Raw genomic sequence first — 14,784 nt, 5'->3', positions numbered from 1 at the left:
AGCTCTCCGAGTAGGTACGGTTTGTGGTGATTTGGTCAGAGAGCGAAGCCGTTACGTTTATAATTTTCATATTTTTGTGAAATCTCAAAGCGTGATTTGTTGCACCTCACTAGAATGTAGATTAAATTTGCTTTCCCATGAATATACTTTTGATTGGTCCGAACAAAGTGAAAGCACTGAAAATCCGGGTACAAGCTGACGGTGGACCACAAAAAGAGATGAAATTTCAATTTGTCAAAAAAATTGCGCAAAGTAGTGAACTTTGGAAAACTCCAGTAATCTCAAATCCAGTTATCAAAAATCTAAAGACAGCAAAATGTTAGAATTTTAATAAAGTTTGTAGTCATATTTTTTCTAAAACTCTAACCATGGCTCAAACAGTATTTACTAGCAATCGAATGAAAAGTAGGTTTTTTCGACCACTTTTTTGAACTTTTTGTGACCATTTCATTAAAAAAAATTTAAAAAAATATTTCTTGTCTTCATGATGTAGGCATTAAGCAGTTTTCGTGAGGCATGTTTTTTCGGATTTTTTTTTCTTTCATGCTGAATAACGAGAAAACTTGCAACTTTAGCTGTATATAATGTTCTAAACATATTTTACTGACATTAAAAGGTTTCTTTTAATGTAAGTTTTGTTTAAATTGGTTCAACACGCCAAAAGTTATAACGATTTGAGCTTGTGGTGTCAAATTGACACTCCTAGTGCTGATTAGGGTAATGAAATCTAATGCGGATGAGTGTTAAACATGGAAAAAAACTCCAAATGACAAAAAAAGACATAAAAGACAAAAATGACAAAAATGACAAAAATGACAAAAATGACAAAAATGACAAAAATGACAAAAATGACAAAAATGACAAAAATGACAAAAATGACAAAAATGACAAAAATGACAAAAATGACAAAAAATGACAAAAATGACAAAAATGACAAAAATGACAAAAATTACAAAAATGACAAAAATGACAAAAATGACAAAAATGACAAAAATGACAAAAATGACAAAAATGACAAAAATGACAAAAATGACAAAAATGACAAAAATGACAAAAATGACAAAAATGACAAAAATGACAAAAATGACAAAAATGACAAAAATGACAAAAATGACAAAAATGACAAAAATGACAAAAATGACAAAAATGACAAAAATGACAAAAATGACAAAAATGACAAAAATGACAAAAATGACAAAAATGACAAAAATGACAAAAATGACAAAAATGACAAAAATGACAAAAATGACAAAAATGACAAAAATGACAAAAATGACAAAAATGACAAAAATGACAAAAATGACAAAAATGACAAAAATGACAAAAATGACAAAAATGACAAAAATGACAAAAATGACAAAAATGACAAAAATGACAAAAATGACAAAAATGACAAAAATGACAAAAATGACAAAAATACAAAAATGACAAAAATGACAAAAATGACAAAAATGACAAAAATGACAAAAATGACAAAAATGACAAAAATGACTAAAATGACAAAAATGACAAAAATGATAAAAATGACAAAAATGACAAAAATGACAAAAATGACAAAAATGACAAAAATGACAAAAATGACAAAAATGACAAAAATGACAAAAATGACAAAAATGACAAAAATGACAAAAATGACAAAAATGACAAAAATGACAAAAATGACAAAAATGACAAAAATGACAAAAATGACAAAAATGACAAAAATGACAAAAATGACAAAAATGACAAAAATGACAAAAATGACAAAAATGACAAAAATGACAAAAATGACAAAAATGACAAAAATGACAAAAATGACAAAAATGACAAAAATGACAAAAATGACAAAAATGACAAAAATGACAAAAATGACAAAAATGACAAAAATGACAAAAATGACAAAAATGACAAAAATGACAAAAATGACAAAAATGACAAAAATGACAAAAATGACAAAAATGACAAAAATGACAAAAATGATAAAAATGACAAAAATGACAAAAATGACAAAAATGACAAAAATGACAAAAATGACAAAAATGACAAAATGACAAAAATGACAAAAATGACAAAAATGACAAAAATGAAAAAAATGACAAAAATGACAAACATGACAAAAATGACAAAAATGACAAAAATGACAAAAATGACAAAAATGACAAAAATGAAAAAATGACAAAAATGACAAAAATGACAAAAATGACAAAAATGACAAAAATGACAAAAATGACAAAAATGACAAAAATGACAAAAATGACAAAAATGACAAAAATGACAAAAATGACAAAAATGACAAAAATGACAAAAATGACAAAAATGACAAAAATGACAAAAATGACAAAAATGACAAAAATGACAAAAATGACAAAAATGACAAAAATGACAAAAATGACAAAAATGACAAAAATGACAAAAATGACAAAAATGACAAAAATGACAAAAATGACAAAAATGACAAAAATGACAAAAATGACAAAAATGACAAAAATGACAAAAATGACAAAAATGACAAAAATGACAAAAATGACAAAAATGACAAAAATGAAAAAATTGACAAAAATGACAAAAATGACAAAAATGACAAAAATGACAAAAATGACAAAAATGACAAAAATGACAAAAATGACAAAAATGACAAAAATGACAAAAATGACAAAAATGACAAAAATGACAAAAATGACAAAAATGACAAAAATGACAAAAATGACAAAAATGACAAAAATGACAAAAATGACAAAAATGACAAAAATGACAAAAATGACAAAAATGACAAAAATGACAAAAATGACAAAAATGACAAAAATGACAAAACATGACAAAAATGACAAAAATGACAAAAATGACAAAAATGACAAAAATGACAAAAATGACAAAAATGACAAAAATGACAAAAATGACAAAAATGACAAAAATGACAAAAATGACAAAAATGACAAAAATGACAAAAATGACAAAAATGAAAAAAAAAACAAAAATGACAAGAATGACCAAAATGACAAAAAATTAAAATCCGTTAAAAAATGGAAAAAAAATATGAACAATTAAATTTTTTTAAATGACCAAAAAGATAAAACAAAACAAAAACCAAAAAATGGGAATAAACCCAGTGTATTTTAATTAAAGTTTTTTTCACCACTTTTGCGGTTTTGAACTATTTGAGTCTTTTTTAAATTCTTTTTGTTCAATGAAGTGCAATTTCTTCATTTAAATCAAATTTATTTTCTATTTCTGGAGTTCATTAAATGAAGTCTAAGATGACTAATTCAAATTAAAATAAGTTACATGATATTGAGAGCGAAATGTGGTTTATTTCAAATGCGTATCCTTAAACATAGCATAGATTTCCACTAGTTTTTTTCTAAAAACGCCTTTGCCTCAAAAAACCCACTCTCGGGCGAAATTTATAATTCGAAAAATCACCAGATTTCAACGTCAGTTTTTCGTCATAAATTTTTTTCGTCACCTTTACTCGGGCCGGACAAATCCGGGCTTTTTTATTTGAAAACTCAACTCAACTAACTCAACGAAATTAAAAAAAAAACAAAACTTAAAAAAAATGTTTCTCATCAAAACTAATCAGTAAACATTAAATCGTTTTTTATCGTTTTCAGGCTTTCGAAAACCTTTCATGATTTTTTTTTATTACTCTTGCTCGAAAATTTTTGTTTTGATCGTACACACAAGAAAATTTACAAAACAATTAGTTTTTTTTTGTGTCATTAGGCAAATAAATCCAGACAAAAACCGAGCCATTCTTATAATATCCGGCAACCGGGCCGGGCTGGACTTTTCTCAAATTATGTTTTAAATAACTGTACAAACCAGGATAAATCCGGGCAATCTGTCACCTTACTTAAGCCGCTCTAAGGCACCTCTAAATCAAGTCATAATGAACTTAAATTTAGCACAGGTTCATTATTTGGGCCAGTCAACAAAATGTTTACGGTTGATTTTTTTTTATATTGATGAGAAAACTACTTCCATACATTCAATTGACACCTCTGAAAGTTAAAAAAAATTAGCGATCTCTAACTGCTAATCTTTACGTGAAAATTGAAAAAGATAAACAAAACACAAATGCTCAAGACATTTTCGAGAATTGTATTTAATTGAGAAGAAAAGTGCTGCTGTGAAATAAAGTGAAATATGTTCGTATTTAAATTGATTTTTCAAAGATTTCTATCCAACTCAAGTTTGTCGATTCACCCTTAGACTGAGAATTTTTTTTAAGTGGAAAAATAAAAGGAAAAATATTTTGAACAAATTAAAAAAATATCCATTATTCAAAAATTAAGCCTTTTCAAATACCAAAAATCTTGAAAATCATGACAAAATCGGAAGTTTCTAATCTTGACATTTTGAATAGTAAATTTCCTGTAATAAATTCCGTACACTGCTTTGAAGATTGCCTGAAAAATAAGCTGGTTAATGACAAACTCAAACCGAAGTTTTTCCACAATTCACAGATAAGAAAAATTGAACAGAAAATTTTTCCAGTCACGTTCAGCAGCTGTGCAAACATGTTAAATGGCGACGTTTAATTCCTTCGCCGACAACGATTACGCCTGCCTGTGCGATATCAGCAGCTCGACTCGAGGGACCAGAAAAAAAAACCGCGATTATCGAATCTGGTTTGTAACACTAAATGGTAAGATCTTCTAATGGAATTCACTTTCATTTCTAGCATGATTAGTGTCCAACACTGCTAAGCGGGATAACTTTGCCTTCAAATTTCCAGCTTGTTTGTTGAAACCTCAAACCTTCAGTTTGTAGTCAATCGAACACATGGTGTTTGTTGTATGTTCGAGCAATTTGAACATGCGCAAACATTTGTCCAGCGCGGACAGCTAACCAGGTTAGACTCATAAAGGGCCGCTCTAATCATCCAGCCAGCTATTCGATATGTCACGACGCCGCCTCTAGTCATTACAGGGTGATCTTGTTGCCTGCGACTTAGATCCGGCAGCCGATTTTGCTCTCTTTGATTGTAATACATTTTAGCCTTGATTAACAACATTTAAATGTAATGTTAGTGTTTCAGTTTATGGATGATTGGATCAAATGATAATTATCATAGTAATTGTAATAAGTAAAGTTTAGCTACGCGAGAGTCACGGTCACGTTTAATGGACCAAAATAACAGAATAAAACATTTGTATTTTAAAAAAATAACTAAATATAGGAGACGAAAATGAAAAGTCCAAAAGGATTCAAGTGCATTTCTAGGACCGGTTATGCAAAGTCCATCTAAGGTAACCAGTCAACCTTTACAGGTGGCGTTAATCTATCCAAGAACTACGAGACGGGATCAGATAGCTTGCGATGAGTCCTATCGTCTGGATTAAGATGAGAATGTAGAGAAAAAACCGGCAGCGATCAAGGGTGTGAAACTTCATATACATTTGCGTACCATTTGCGTAGTCAATACAGGGATGATCTTACACAATCTTTGCTGCCCATGTTGGACATAAATTATCATACCGGAGAAATCTATCAATGCCTGCAGAACAGGGATCTCGGCGGCAATTAAACCTGTGTTGCCACAACCAATTAATCGCAGTCTGCTCACTACTTATGGGCGACGGTGAGATGATGTTTTAACTCCAGACCATAACAACATAGGTTTGTTACTGATAAGTTTTTAAAACCGATTGTTCAAACTAGAGATGTACCGAATATTCGGTTGGCCGAATATTCGGCGCCGAATACCGCCGAAAAACCGTTAAGCCGAATATTCGGCTCACCGAATAGTTGAGCTAAGTATTCGGCCGAATAGGCCAAATAGGCCGAATATCTACTACAGACTTGTCAATTTTTCAAATGATTTTTGATAATTTATCAAATATCCAACAGTAATGTTGCAAAAGCTACACAGTCATTGAAAACTTATGGTTTCGGCAAAACATCTATGGTGTATCCGCATATTTTTCACTGTAGAGATCAATCAGAAGAATGCTGAACGGTATCGCTTTATACTTTGATTATAGTTTATTTCAGATTTTCTGGATATATTCAGGTTTGCCCATAAATCCAGTAAAAAATCCAGATAAGTCGAATCTGGCCGGGATGTCTAGATATTGTTTAAAACTTCTTGAGTTTTTTTTTCAGATTTTTTGCTAAATCAAATAAAAAACTCAAATTCCTCTTTAATTTTTTTTTAAATTTTGTATTCAATAACGATTTTTCAAAAATTTAAAAATATACATAAATTTTGAACTCTTTCGATTTTTTTTTCAAAAATCGTCCTGAATACCTGATCGTGTGGATACATGTGGTTGAAAGTATGGTATGCTAATGGTTGAAGATCAACTATCTTTTCAACAACTATTTGAAAGATACCTTGCTAAAATTCGACCTTCATCTAATTCAATATTAGAGAAGCAATTCCGGATAGCTTGGCACCTTTTGAGACATGTTTTATCCACGATTTCATAGGAACGCAATCTCCTTTATGATAAACGCCCTAGAAGCGACTACTCCTCTTATGTCTTTTCAGTTATTGAAAGACCCCTACTGAAGGTAAAAGTTTAAGGCTAAAAACCCTATTTAAATAAACGTACAACAACAACAAAGGCCCCTACTCAAAAAATGTCTTGTAATGTAAAATGTCATCTGGTTGAGAATAATCGAATTTAAAAACATGAGAGGCAGTAATATGGAAGAAATAGAAAGCATTGAAATAATCGCTAAAGTTTTTTTCATTAAAAATTCAATAGAATGTTCGACCGAATATTCGGCCGAATATTCGTTTGGCCGAATAATTGAAAAGGTTAATATTCGGTATTCGGCCGTTTGCCGAATACCACTATTCGGTACATCTCTAGTTTGTAGTCATATTTTTTAAAACACTCTACCATCGCTCAAACAGTATTTACTAGCAATCGAATAAAAAGTAGGTGTTTTAGACCACTTTTTTTTAACTTTTTGTGACAATTTCATTAAAAAAAAATTAAAAAAATTATTTCTTATCTTCATGATGTAGGCATTAACTTCAGCTTTCATATGAATAAGGTAAATATTTTTTTGGACGTGTAATATATGAACTACAGCAGTTTTCGTGAGACATGTTTTTTCGGATTTTTTTTTCTGTCATGCTGAATAACGAGAAAACTTGTAACTTTAGCTGTATATAATGTTCTAAACATATTTTACTGACATTACAAGGTTTCTATTGATATAAGTTTTATATGAAGTTCATAATAATTCAAACGACTTAAATGGATTTTACTTTTGTGGTGTCAAAATGACACCCAAAGTCGGAAAAAGGAGTTTTTTTGTCCAGGCTTCCAGGGTTCGTCCATAAAAAAAGTAAAGATGCAATATTGAAGAACTTTTGAATTAATTTAGGGTCCCCAAAGAAATTTTTGTATTTTGAAGCTTCTGAAAAAAGTTACAAGCCTTCAAACTTGCAATGGTGTCAAAATGACACCCTAATGCGGATGAGGGCTAATAATTATTTTATAGAAAAAAAGCCGATATTGCAATTTTGGCAACTCTAAGTAATTAATTTTCCTGTTTTGCTTCAGTCACTTCTTAGGACATTAAAAAAAAGGCATCCCAAAGTTGTGGCAGATTGAGCTGAAATTATGCATAGGTTGATAGTAGGGTAAATAAAAAATGTTCGGCTATGGAATTTGATTGTTTCCTTTTTACATGCATTCTTTGCCACCCTATTTGACATGCAGATTCTCAAAAATCGAATTTTCATGCAAACTTCAGATGGTACATTTCAGGGCTCGTGAACTATCCACTATTGTATTAAGCAATGTGAAGGATGTTTTCCACATGTTGTTTGGTTTTTCTGCACTTTCTAAATAGGAGTCCATTGAATAAAGAAAGTTTCTAGTTTAGTCATGGCTTTGTTAAAGTTTGTTTAAAATATTAAAATAAAAACACATGAAATTTTTGGATCATGTGTTATACAACCGTTTAAAACATGGTTACCTATTTTAAATCACATTATAGTCATGAGGAAACATTATAAAACTTTCCCAGCATTTCTAAGGAAAAAAAACGACTTCCTCATAGAGCAGAAAAATAATTGGACAACCGCTAATGAACATTTCCTTGACGTTGAAGTCCCAGGCCAGAAAATATCTATATCTTGTGTGCACCAAGGTCTAAGAGTGAAGACAAGTCCTCCCAAGATGACCACCCTGCATTTTGCAAACTACTGACAGTCTCTCCTAACATACAGTCAATACCTACTTTTAGGTTTATGGTTCACAGTTCTAGACACACTTTGAATTTCTGCGCAATTACAACAACATCCCGCAATTGAACACTTTGAAGTGGTTTCTGGGCGAGTGGAACGGCAAAGAGAGAGCAAAAAAAAGTCGCACTGCTCGATAATTGATCAATAAAGTATGGAACTTTATGACAGATGAAGTTGTTTATGAACTGCACCAATAAAATAGATATGGTGACGATTATTTCCGACACCCAGTGGGGGAAATAAACAGGCACTGTCAAGATCCGTGCATGTGGTTTGCAGTTTTGTATTCTTTTTGCTCGGAGCATCGTTGAATTTTATGGTGTTTTCAAATTGTAACAATTTTCTACAGGTTGCTAATATTCCTTGAGATTTTAACTTCATATCATAACAATCACAGTTGTAATACCTATTTACTTTTTTTGTCATAACTTTTAATCGAACATGTATTTGGTTTCAAAGGTTTTTAATCGTTCAATCCGAAGGACTGCATTGAAAATCTTAAACCTACGCTAGCATAAATCAGATTCCCGTCAACACAGCGTCATCATTTTTCTTTAATTGCACATCCCCATTAAAGCTTGTCCTTCGAGTGACTTAACCAGCAGAACAGCTTTGTTATTTATTTATTTTTTTTATTGGCTCCCACTTAACAAGTACTACCAAGAGGCCGGAGAATTGTTCTTCGGTTCAATGGTTAATCTCTTGTGTCTTAATTATTGCGTGGAAAATCCATGATAAATGGTTTGTTTTCGTAACATCTGCAAAACCCATCAGCGTCGTGAGTGTCTCAACTTGCAGTCTTTCTTGGAGGCTCAATCCGAAACTGGTATGTAAATGGATTTCGTTTGGTAAAGACTGCCTTTGGGTAGCCGAACTTTGTACCTTCCAAGTTCCCATCATGAGGGCCAGCATTCGATGTGATTTAAGGCCTTCGGGTACTATGTAGCAAGTAGAGTGCAATTTGAGCTAGTCAATAAATATCGATTTATAACATATTTAATCGTACTTAGTTGAGATTTACTCCAATCGAAGGTTGTACTTGTACACTCAAAGTTTGGATTGCCAATAATGCGTAGAGTCATTATCATATACTTCAATGCCCCTAGTTTGGAAACTGCGAAGAATTGGATGAGCTCGTGTACATTTGTTCATGTTATGTTAAAAGTGGTTATTATGATCATTAGGTCCTTTCGAAAAACCACGTCGAGCCCTTCGATATCCACGGCAGGAACCAACATGTATCTTCAGTTTTTACACGCAAGTTTGAGAATATAAATTTTGTCAGGGTTTTTGTGAGCGAAATTCATTTCTGAGGAAAGTAAAAATGGCTTTGAGGTGTTCTCAACCAAGTAATTTCCTCATCAGAGTACATCTAGTCAAGAAACTTTCGACCGTTTACATTCAGTATAGTATATGCTTCATCGATTTTTTTCTTCCGAAATTCAGGGAACAGCTGCGCCACTACTATACTCGAAACCCATAACATATAGAGGAGGATGTAGGATACTTCCACCGCCGCGAGTATCTGAGTAAAACGCGCTCCCAACGAGGGAAGCTGCGGGGATATGACTATACCTTCTTCGTAGCCGAACTCGTAGGGGGAAGAGTATTTACGCCGCGAAATACTCTCGGGTAGGGTGACTTCACGTCGTCGGCGGGTGAGTCACCTGAGTCGGTGTAGGATGAATTCTTCGCCGGGAATCATCCGAGTAGTCTTTCGTAAAGCCCGGACGTGTGCTGTGACAGGCGCGTGTCCAAGATAAGCTGCTCTCGATTCGGCACACGGACAAGAGAGGAGAGGGCCTCGATCCAAGCCAGGCGGAGCCAAGATCTCGAGTCGTTAGAGGAGAGGTCCTTAGTCTTGATTCGAAACAAGAGGGAGGGTTTATATGCTGGAGTTTGACTCGAACTGCAGGGTGGCCACTCAAAATCGATTTTTGATATCCCGCATATTTCCCGTCTTTTTCCCGCATGGTCTCACGAAATTCCCGATTTTGTAAAACAGAAAACCAAGCAAAATTCCGAATATTTTTTTGAATATTTATTTCTTTCAGTGGTAAATAATCTTTTAATGATTTTTTTCGGTTATTTTTACCAACTTAATTACAAATCATTAGACTGATTTTTAACTCTATTTTAAATCTTTTTTAATGGCGAATTTCTCATAAACTAGCTGCATCTTGACGAAAAACTCTCCCGAGCAGACTTTGATGCCTGAATCGATAGCAAACGGTAACCAAAATGTGCTATCAATACCAAAATGATAGCATAATTTGGTATTGCATTTTTCCCGATGGCGAAATTAGGTCTCATTGAAGCGTAAATTTGTCAAAAACTGATGCCTAATTGATACCTAAATAAAGCATTGAGACTAAAATGAAAGCACTTTTTGGTTTGGATTTTCCCAAGATAACAAAACGAGGCATCATTGAGGTTTCATTCATTATGATAGAGCAGAAAAGTGATATCAAAATGATAGCATGATTTGGTACCCAATTTTTTGTGATGAAAAAAATCAGATTTAATTAAGTGTTAAAAATTGAATCTAACTAAAAACAACAGCTAATTTGTTCGTTACCGGCATAGTGCGCACATTTTTTATTGTTGATTTTTCAGTCATTGCAAAAATAGGCATCATTAAGGAATCATTTTATGAAGTGTTAAATTTTAAATTGAACTGAAATCAAACCCAAGCAGACTTTGCAGAGCAGAGTAGAATTTAACGTAGGATGACAATAAGTGGCATCACGGGGTAATTTCTAAACTAAATGAAATTTGAACTTGGGACCGAAAAATTTGATTTAAATAATTAAAAATTCATGCAAAATTATTTTTTTTCTGCGTCGCATCGCCTAGTCATGTGGACATAACCGTTCAATTCAATAATCGTCAAAGCTAGAAATTTCAGTTTTAAGAGCTATCAACGATATTCTCAGGTGCAGGGTGTCGTGCATTAATGAACACGTTTTTAATAGTAAAATAAGAAATTTTTTCTTATTCCACATAGCGGTCCAAGTGGTTAGCATAAACAACAAAGATTTTTTTTCAACAAATAAATTATTATAAGTGAATAGTTGTAGGTTAAATTCATAATAAAACCAGATCCAAAATAGAGCTCATTTATTATCAACAACAGATAAACGGCAATATATATATAAAACGATGTTTTTTTTTCTTCAAATTTTTCCTGAAACTTTAAAACAACTTTAATTTGTTTTTTCTCTGACAATCGCTGAATGAACATTGAAGGGTTGAAAAGATAAAATGTTAAAATAATAACTAATTATTGATATTCGGAAGAAATAATATAACAATTGGTTTGGTTGAAACATCGAAAGAATACTTGATTTTATTTTGTATGCGCAAAAACATATTTACATAGGTACATATACATTCAGTCACTGATCCAACAGACTCAATCACAACACAACAACAAAGAAAAATAAAAGGAAAAAATTGTTTCCCGTTTAGTTCTCGTATCGGGTTTATCGGAGTCGATCGGAGTGATCAGTGCGTCAATTTCCATGGCCGCAGCTCCTGCTGACTCCGTGTCCCGAGCCGTGGAAGAGGCAAAACTTGGTGATGCCCCTAGCGACCGAAGACACAGCTTGAGGATGCAGGAACTGCTGCCGCTTAGTTGTTGATCGGTGGTTTACAGGAGCCAATCCGTGGTGAGAGAAAGGCGCGGAAAATCGCGTCCAAGCTCTATCTGACGCCGGTGCAGGGAGTCAACCGGGTTACGATCTGCAAATCAAGAACATCCTATTCGTGATAAACAATCCTGGACGCTTACAAGAGCCTCCACAGCAACATTATCTTCGTCGAGGCAAAGATTGAGAATTTGTCCCAGCAGAAGAATGTGCCGCCGCCAAGAAGTAGTTTCTGGAAGCAAACCTGTCCAATGAAGGATCCTCTGGCACGACCACCTCTGTCGCCCTTGTTGCGGAAGAAGACGAAGAAGTGGACGACACTAGGTTTATGCAGAAGGACATCGACCTGGGAATGCAGAACGCTACAACATCCGGCGAGCAACTTGTTGGATGAAATTTTAAAACATCAGGAAATTTTCACACAGTTCCGAAACTGACAAATTCGTTTCCAAAGAAGTGGAACCTCTGGCGCTGTCTAATGTGTTTTTGTTCCTGCCTCAGCAAGCAACAAACTAGATATTGTATGAGATGGTTTTAGGTAAGTACTGGTTTAGTAGTCTTTGTCCTGTCCATAATGGGCGGTTTCAATTGCTGGGACAAATCGCAGGGCCCCCAGATGCTTCAAAATATGTCATAAGTAATTGAAATATTAAGGTTTCTGACTTGTCCACGCATTATATGCTGCTTTCATTTAACGCAAAACTCACTATGTACGCAAATTTTCTCGAGAGTCCATTCATTCCGTCGGTGTGGATTTATAATTGGAATATGCCACTAAATTGTAAATCATAGCCTAATCTTATGATTTTTTGTTCATGCATTTATTACTTAAAACACATTTACTTTGAATGTCACAGGTAGTTACGTAAAACAAAAACTTTTATGAAGACAATCAAAATATCTAATATAAATAAAAAGAGATGTTCATTAAACTTTTTTAAGAATATTGCTAAAACGTTCGTGTGCGAAATTTTGAATGAAAATGCTTTAAATTAATTAATGTAACATTTGATTAGATCAGTGTTGATTTTTTAGCCCACCTTTTCCTACTATATTCAAAAATTCAAACAAAAAAAATCTTAAAACAGTCGGTCTTCGAGTAAATAAGTTCAATAAAAAAAAATAAACTTTACTAACAGATACTTTAGGAACGTAGAATACCATATTCCTCAAATCAACTATAAGGATTAACCCTCATCCGCATTAGATTTCATTACCCTAATCAGCACTTGTGGTGTCAATTTGACACCACAAGCTCAAATCGTTATAACTTTTGGCGTGTAAGACCGATTTAAACAAAACTTACATCAAATGAAACCTTGTAATGTCAGTAAAATATGTTTAGAACATTATGTATAGCTAAAGTTACTAGTTTTCTCGTTATTCAGCATGAAAGAAAAAAAATCCGAAAAAACATGCCTCACGAAAACTGCTGTAGTTCATATGCTACACGTTCAAAAAAATATTTGCCTTATGCATATGAAAGCTGAAGTTAATGCCTACATCATGAAGACAAGAAATATTTTTTTAAATTTTTTTAATGAAATGGTCACAAAAAGTTCAAAAAAGTGGTCTAAAAAACCTAAAAAACCTGTAGCGCTACATTTCATTCGGTTGCTAGTAAATACTGTTTGAGCGATGGTAGAGTTTTGAAAAAAATATGACTACAAAATGAATAAAAATTCTAACATTTTACTGTCTTTAGATTTTTGATGCAACAAAAATTGAATTTACTGGAATTTTTCAAAGTTCACTACTTTGCGCGATTTTTTTACAAATTGAAATTTCATCTCTTTTTGTGGTCCACCGTCAGGTTGTACCCGGATTATCAGTGCTTTTACTTTGTTTGAACCAACCAAGAGTATATTCATTGGAAAGCATATTTAATCTTCATTCTAGTGAGGTGCAACAAATCACGCTGTGAGATTTCACAAAAATATGAAAATTATAAACGTAAAATCATTCCTGAATTTCTAGAACTACAAGCACCTCGTCCAGCAAAACGTGTTTGTTTGCCCCGAGCAGACTTTTATGGCAAAATAAAACCTTATTTTGCTATCATGCCTTGAAAGTAAAATGAGGTATCATTTTGCCCGAATAAAGGTGGTACAATGCCAAAATTTGGGTCTCACTTTTCATATACGGATACCTCGATAATCCCAAGTGTAGGTTTCACTGAAACCTCAATGATGCCTTGTTTAGCCAACATTTTCATACGAGTTTTGAGGGCATAATGATGCCACTTTAAGGTATAATTTACTGCCAAAATTTGGCATCGTTGTGCTTTCAAAATTCCTCTAAAAAATGATGGCCAAACGAGGTATCAAAATGATGTTTTCTGCGAAACCAAAATTTGGTAGAACTGTGCTGTCCGTATAAAAAAATGTGCGCCAATTTTTTTATTGCACCATCTTTTTCGGGAACAATTATCTATACCAAATTTTGCAAAAAAGGCATGATAGCTCAAACACTAATTCCAATATTTCCAATGGTTTACTCCAACCGACTGCACTTATGGTTGCATAGATTAAGGCGATTTTCTCACCTTCACTAAAGCATTTAAAGTGATGGAAACATTCATAATACCTAGTTATAACTATATTGTTTAATTACATGGAAAGAAAAAGTTATATTCATTTAAAAGAAAACAGAATACGGTTCCATTTAGTGTAACGCCTAAATTTATATGAATCATACGAAAAATTTAGTATGAAATAAAGAATATGATGAAAAATTTTCTCACTTTCATGAATTCAAGTAGAATTAGCAATTACTGATGCCTTAGTAATAGTACGTTTCATAAACAAAGGCAATTTTGGCACTATCCTGAACGCTTCTGTTTAAACAACATAAAACAAACATTCAATTACGTGGTTTCAATAACATTGCAAAAAGTACGAGGTAAATTTAAAACAAATTACAATTTTTAATTTTATGTTT

At 32.8% G+C, this 14,784-nt stretch overlaps 1 pseudogene; it reads left to right on the top strand.

The window, feature by feature from the left end:
- LOC129741777 (nascent polypeptide-associated complex subunit alpha-like) overlaps positions 1-12,238 on the top strand; it is a 21,892-nt pseudogene extending 9,654 nt beyond the window's left edge.
- Positions 12,239-14,784: the final 2,546 nt, after the last annotated feature.

This window comes from Uranotaenia lowii, chromosome 2, assembly GCF_029784155.1.
Source record: "Uranotaenia lowii strain MFRU-FL chromosome 2, ASM2978415v1, whole genome shotgun sequence".
Taxonomy (NCBI): domain Eukaryota; kingdom Metazoa; phylum Arthropoda; class Insecta; order Diptera; family Culicidae; genus Uranotaenia; species Uranotaenia lowii.
Note: the sequence above shows the minus strand (reverse complement) of the source record. Positions and strands in the feature narration are given on the sequence as shown.